This window comes from Cebus imitator, unplaced genomic scaffold (genome assembly GCF_001604975.1).
Source record: "Cebus imitator isolate Cc_AM_T3 unplaced genomic scaffold, Cebus_imitator-1.0 Scaffold171, whole genome shotgun sequence".
Classification (NCBI taxonomy): domain Eukaryota; kingdom Metazoa; phylum Chordata; class Mammalia; order Primates; family Cebidae; genus Cebus; species Cebus imitator.
In genome coordinates, this window is record NW_016107486.1 from 444,910 (window position 1) to 450,802 (window position 5,893).

Genomic DNA, 5,893 nt, shown 5'->3' on the forward strand with positions numbered 1-5,893 from the left:
CCCAGGCTGGAGTGCAATGGCGAGATCTCGGCTCACTGCAACCTCCGCCTCCTGCGTTCAGGCAATTCTCCTGCCTCAGCCTCCTGAGTAGCTGGGATTACAGGTGCGCGCCATCATGCCCAGCTAATGTTTTGTATTTTTAGTAGAGACGGGGTTTCACCATGTTGACTAGGATGGTCTCGATCTCTTGACCTCGTGATCCACCCGCCTCGGCCTCCCAAAGTGCTGGGATTACAGGCGTTAGCCACCGCGCCCGGCCCTGGAGATTCTTGAAGGCAGGGTCTGTGTGTTTTTTATCTTTGTATCTTTCTTCATTCCCCAAATTCCTGGCTCAATGAATGCTTGTCAATTGACTAAGAATAATAGTAAAATCACATTCCTTGTGTGGTTCTCAGAACAAATATTAATTACAGAGGTAATTAATATTCAGATATAATTATGTTTAAATAGACTTGAAAATAATAGGTAAGACAGTCACATGAAAGCAGGAATTTCTTTAAAAATATGTTGTAAACAGATTTGAAAATAATAGTGAAGACAGTCACATGAAAGCAGGAATTTCTCTTTAATGGTACTTTGCTGTTCCTATCTTAGTAAATAGTTTCTATAGTCTTGTCTGCTAGCACTGCTCTCCTAACATTTTCTGACAGGATTATGGATAGGAGAATTCATAACTAACTAGACTGACATTTTAGTTTACTTCCTTGAGAGTACATTTGATCTTGTAAGTTCTGTACCCAAAGCCTTCCTTGTCACTGTATCCTATTGTGGCAGTCCCCGAATTTTTGAATTTCATTTGATTAATATCATTTTTTAAAAATTGGGATGCTGACACTTATTTTGTAAAGCAAGAACATCAGAAATAATCTATGACCTGTTATTACCATCATTTTACAAAAGAAAGGCTATGTTCATAACAAAAAGAGAAATTATCTCAGAATTTTAAAATGGAATGAACAGAGACAGATTACAGAGTTAATACATTACCGTATTGTTCTTCATTTCTTTACAGTTTGGTACCAAACTGTGTACCTGAACTATTGGTTGTAAATTAAAATTTCAATTTATTTAAGGCTTTCCTAGTTTGTGCTCAGCCTACATCTCCAGCTTTTTTAAATCCCCATATCCAGCAGCTGCCATTTTCCAGGAGCTGGGAAGGAGGAATGAGAATGTCCTGGGGACAACACTTCTTTTTTTTTTTTTGAGATGGAATTTTGTTCTTGTTGCCCAGGCTGATGGGCTGGTATGCAATGGCACAATCTCGGCTCACTGCAACCTCCACCTCCTGGGTTCAAGCCATTCTCCTGCCTCAGCCTCCCAAGTAGCTGGGACTACAGGTGCCTGCCACCACGCCCAGCTAATTTTGTATTTTTAGTAGAGACGGGGTTTTGCCATGTTGGTCAGGCTGGTCTTGAACTCCTGACATCAGGTGATCCACCTGCCTTAGCCTTTCAAAGTGCTGGGATTACAGGTGTGAGCCATCATGCCTAGCCAATGCTTCAGTTTTATAGAGGCAACACAGGAGGTACATACCTCACATTTGCTTACATTCTGTTGGCCCGGACTTGGTTGGAGGAACAGACCAGTGAGGCTGGGGAATTCTGGTCTGTAGCTCTTGGCCATGTACTTGGTGATTCTATTTTTGAAAGGAAGGGGAGAATGGATACTGGAGAAAATAGTGATCCATCACAGTCCACTCTCTTGGCCCTCCATGTAGCCAGACTCATCTTTTTTCTCACCAGTGGAGCATAGTCACCACGTACTAACAACCCAAAGTCCTGTCTGGGTGCTGCATCCATCCCCAAGTCCAGGATTGTTGGGTAATGTGCTGTCCACTCCATCAAGTGACAGGGAGGCTCTTGCCTCCCACACCCACATCAAATACGTAATGATGCTGTAGAATTGTATAGCTGCAATAAAATCTCTCTTTCAGAAGTGGAAAATTGGGAAATGGGAAAGGTACAGGACTCAATGGTTTATAATAATGGCGAAATTCTAATGGGCAGATAAACAGACTCCTTGCCCTGGGAATGGAATACATTCTTGGTTAGAACTTGTTCCATTTTCTGTGTGCAATTCTTTGTCTATTGTCCTTTAATCATTATTCTCTACTTTTTGCAAGTGTTAAGAAATATGTTCTTGTAGAAGTCTGTTCAGATTTCATAGCCTTCTTCCTGCTGGTGCAAGATAGATGTGCCTGATCTAGTTGCTAGATACATTATTTAGAATAGGCTAGAGACCTCAGAACATAATGATTTAAAGAAAAGATAGTCAATTTCATTTTTACAGAAGAGTTCTGTGCTGGAGTTTCATATCAGCAGTTACCCTGCTGATATGGTAACTGCTCCACGCAGTCCTTTGAAGACTAACATCAGTAGAGAATGAGCTAAGCTTCTTAACAAGGGGATATATATATATGCAGTGGCTTAAAAAATAGAATTTAATTTCTTTCTGTATTTCTGCCTACTGGCTGGAAATTGGAGACAAGCAGAGCAAGCTTGGGAGCCTCATGTTGAGGAGAGCCCCTGCATCTGTCCAGGTCTGTGCACTGCTGGACTGTTAGATAAAAGAGAAATAAAATTCAGTGTTGTTTGAACTTCTGTCCAGCTAGCTTTTCAGGCTGCAAAAGCAGAAAAGCAGAAAAGCATAAGACCAACAGTCACCTCTCTTTAAGCTTTCCTGGATATCCCATGTAACATTTCTGTATACTCTCTTTTAAGAAAGTCAGAGAAATGGTCTTTGATTTACAATGGCAATGTTATTAGCTAAAAATTGGGGCTCTCCAAAAAAAAGAAGCAGAGAATGAATGTTTGAGTAGGCATCTAGCAGTCTATGCCATCCTATCTAAATGCCAGGAGAAAATTAGTTGGCCTTTTCAGTGCCTGCCTTAGTCTGTTTTGTGCTGCTATAATAAAATACCATGGACTGGGTAATATATAAAGAACAGAAATTTGTATCTGCAGAGTCTGGAGGATGGGAAGTTCAAAAACGGGGCTGGCATCTGATGAGAGCTTTTTTGCTGTATTATTCTGTGGTAGAAAGCAAGAGGGTGTGACAGGGAGAGAGAGAAAAAAGGGGGCCAAACTAGTCTTTTTATTATAAGGAACCAAATCTCATGATAACAAACTCACTCCTGCAATAATGGCATTAATCCACTCATGAGGGCAGAGCCCCCACAGCTTTGTCACTTTTTTTTTGAGATGAAGTCTTGCTCTTTCGCCAAGCTAGAGTACAGTGGCGTGATCTTGGCTCACTGTGACCTCCACCACCTGGGTTCAAGGGATTCTTCTGTATCAGCCTCCTGAGTAGCTGGGACTACAGGCGCAAGCCACCACGCCTGGCTAATTTTTTGTATTTTAGTAGAGATGGGGTTTCACCATGTTGGCCAGGATGATCTCAATCTCCTGACCTCATGATCCGCAAGCCTTGGCCTCCCAAAGTGCTGGGATTACAGGTGTGAGCCACTGTGCCCAGCCTCAGCCTTGTCACTTCTTCAAAGGTTCACCTCCTAATACTGTTAGAATGACATTTAAGTTTCAACATGAGTTTGACAAACATTCAAGCCATAGCAGTGGCTTAGTTTGTTCGTCTGTAGTCGCATAAACTGGGTTGTTATGTGTGGTTAAATATAGTTCAGTTATTGTCAGGAACATTCTGGAAGACATGGAGTTGAAGAAAAAGAGTTCTACAACTGCAAAGTGTTACTAAAAATGATTTCTTTCAGCCTAATAAAACTAAACCTGAAATAGCTATAATTTCTTTACTAATTTATTAACTTTGCAATGATAAATAGCTGATTCCTTTTTGTTACAAAAATTTTAAAGACACTTTTATTCCATGGTAACTTGTGTTGTTTCTTCCTAACAGATACACTTCATTTTTCAGATGAGATATCCTGTCTCTACCTTCTTCTTCTTCATTATTAAAGGAACTTTTTGCCTGAAGAAACTTTGTGGTGATTATTTTTTATGTGCTTTTGAAAAATATTTTATGATCTTATTATTACAAAATAAATTCTTGTCCATTATAAAAATACCTATAAGGAAAACCTGGATATGACCATGAATACTATTTTATTCTTTATCATTCCATATCCAAACATATGTTTATACTATAGTTATACATTTTAAAATATGTTAAAAATATACTAAAAATATAACTGATAATTCAATACATAGTATTTTACAATTGAATTTTTTTTTTTAAAAGGTAATCATTTAATTAGATCATCAGGACATTTAAAATACCAATTTGTGAGGATAAATTCCATTTGTCAGGGCAAACACAGATCGCAGGTAGCCCTGGAGCTGAGGAATAGCTTTGATTTTTGGTAAAATTTGTGAGTCCACAGCTTTCTGATCAATCTTGCACTATTCTGTAATCTCGTATTTCTCTTTTTCTGTGTCAAAGATCTCACCTTCCTGGTGTCTGGGCTTTCGCAGCTGCTTCTTCTTGAAGTAAGCATCAGTAAGATGTTTTGGGATTTTTACATTGCTGATATCAATTTTGGTTGAGGTGGCAATGACAAATTTCTGGTGCGTTCTTCGCAGAGGAACTCGATTGAGGACCAGAGGTCCAGTCACAAGTAATAAGCCACTAGCCAGCTGCTTCAGGGAAACCACCCTTTTGCCCCTGTGGCGTCCAGTGAGGATGATCAGAATGGTCCCGGGGGTGATGCTGGCTGGCAGTTTTCTCACGTGCTGACTGAAGGGTTTTTTGCCTTGGCTCAACAGCTTTCCAGGCACATCTTCAGTAGGATAATACCTAGGCATTTTGCAAAGTTTAACCACCCGGGTACCGCCGTTTTTGTCACCACCAACTGGTTTTGTAACAGTTGCAAGAACCTTCTCCTTCTTTTTCTTTTCAACCTTGGATTTAGCCACTGAGTACTTCCTCTTGTACATGGCCTTTCTGGAATACATGGCAGATCGGGAATACCTGCCAATTCCTCTGACAAGAACAGGATTGCGGCTGCAATGGGGCTTCCCCTTCTTGGGCTTTTTAGCCTTGGGGTTACCCTTTTTCACTTTGCTACCAGCATCAGCCTTCTTGGCTTCAGGTTTCTTCTCTTTAGTATCCGGCTTCTCAACTTTTTCACCCGCCATCTTGCAAGATGGGAAAGCTACAAATTGAATTTTAACTTGTGATATTTTTTCATTGTAAAGATTTTCTCTTTTTTTGGGAAAAATACATATAAGATAAAATTTATTCTCTTAATCATTTTTAAGTGTACAGTTCAGTGGTATTAAGTACATTCATGTGGTTGTACAATCATCACCACCATCAATCTCCAGAACACTTTCCATCTTGCAAAACTGAAGCTCTGCACCCATTAAACAATAACTCTCTATTGCCCCTTCCCCCAAAGGCCCTGGAAAATACCATTCTACTTTCCATCTCTATGAATGTTATTACTCTAAGTACCTCATATAAATGAAGTCATGCAGTGTTTGTCTTTTTGTAATTGGCTTGTTTCACTTAGCATAATGTCCTCAAAATTTATCCAAAATTTTCTTCCTTTTTATGGCTAACATTCCACTGTATCTATATACCACATTTTCTTTATCTGTTCATCTGTCAGTGGACACTTGGATGCCTCTACATTTTAGCTCTTGTGAATAATGCTGCTATGAACGTTAAGTGTACAACTGTGTCTTTGAGATCGTGCTTTCACTTCTTTGACCACACTCCCAGAAGTGGAATCGCTGGATCATACGATAATTATTCTACTTTTATTTCTTGGAGAACCACCGTACTGTTTTCCACAACTGCTTTACAATTTTTCCTCCAAGAGTGCATAGAGGTCGCAGTTTCTTCATATCTTTGCCAACATTTATTCTCAGTTTTTAAAAATTGTAGCCATGTTAGGGGATGTGAGGTGGTATCTCATTGT

General features: G+C 39.7%; 1 pseudogene across 1 annotated transcript; it reads right to left on the minus strand.

Annotated features, from left to right (window-relative positions):
* Positions 1-4,215: 4,215 nt before the first annotated feature.
* On the minus strand, positions 4,216-5,141 carry LOC108315426 (annotated as a pseudogene). Its single transcript, XR_001829926.1, has one exon. The product of XR_001829926.1 is annotated as a 60S ribosomal protein L6-like (transcript).
* Positions 5,142-5,893: the final 752 nt, after the last annotated feature.